We start from the raw sequence: 799 nt of genomic DNA on the forward strand, positions 1-799 counted from the left end.
TTTTCCCAGGGCGAGGCTCATCCCCTGCACTCCGGGTGTGCTGACCCCTGCGATTTCCCCAAATGCGGGAAACTCGACTGCATAATTTGTGGTAGTGGGGGACTGCGTTCGCGCTCTCCCCCGGCTCCTGCGGTTAAAGACAGAGTGTGTTGCTGAAGGTGTTTTACGGCTCAGCTCTGTGGACTCTCCGAGATCCGGTTTCCGGTGCGCTCCGAGTCCCCCAGTGATTCCCGGCACCGGCCCAGGACGAGCGTTCGCGCTGGAGCCGCCGCGTCAGGAACCGACCGCAATGGCCCAGGCGGGAGATTCAGTGTCTGACCCGGCGCCGCTGCGGGGGGTTTTGCACCCGGGCTCGCCCGTCCCCAGCGGGTCGGGGCAGAGAATCGGGAGGGTGAAAGTGAGAAAACTCCAGAGTCCAGATAAAAGCGATTTAATCATTTTAATGATTTAAACAATAATTACAGTAATGATCAAAACTAATAAAATATGCAAATGAGCGCTACCCAGCGCCATTGCTCAGCACGATCCCGGAGGAGCGACAATCCTGAATCCATGAAATAAAATAATAAACTGCTCAGAAGCTCTTGTTGTCGGTCCCGAGTGAATCCCCCAGCCGTGCACGGAGCGGGGGATGGGCCGGTGCCGGGAATCACTGGGGTACTCGGAGCGCACCGGAAACCGGATCTCGGAGAGTCCACAGAGCTGAGCCGTAAAACACCTTCAGCAACATGAACTGGCTTGGAGTAGCTGCTCTGTCTTTAACCGCAGGAGCCAGGGGAGAGCGCGAACGCAGTCCCCC

General features: G+C 57.6%; 1 non-coding gene across 1 annotated transcript; it reads left to right on the top strand.

Moving 5' to 3' along the window:
* LOC114818816 (U1 spliceosomal RNA) lies at positions 1 to 123 on the top strand (the record flags this gene model as incomplete). The annotated part of the gene is made up of 1 exon (XR_003766281.1): positions 1 to 123. It is a non-coding gene; the product is annotated as a U1 spliceosomal RNA (small nuclear RNA).
* Between the last annotated feature and the right edge of the window lie 676 nt (positions 124 to 799).

Source organism: Antrostomus carolinensis, unplaced genomic scaffold (assembly GCF_000700745.2).
Source record: "Antrostomus carolinensis isolate BGI_N321 unplaced genomic scaffold, ASM70074v2 scaffold41398, whole genome shotgun sequence".
In the NCBI taxonomy this organism is placed as follows: domain Eukaryota; kingdom Metazoa; phylum Chordata; class Aves; order Caprimulgiformes; family Caprimulgidae; genus Antrostomus; species Antrostomus carolinensis.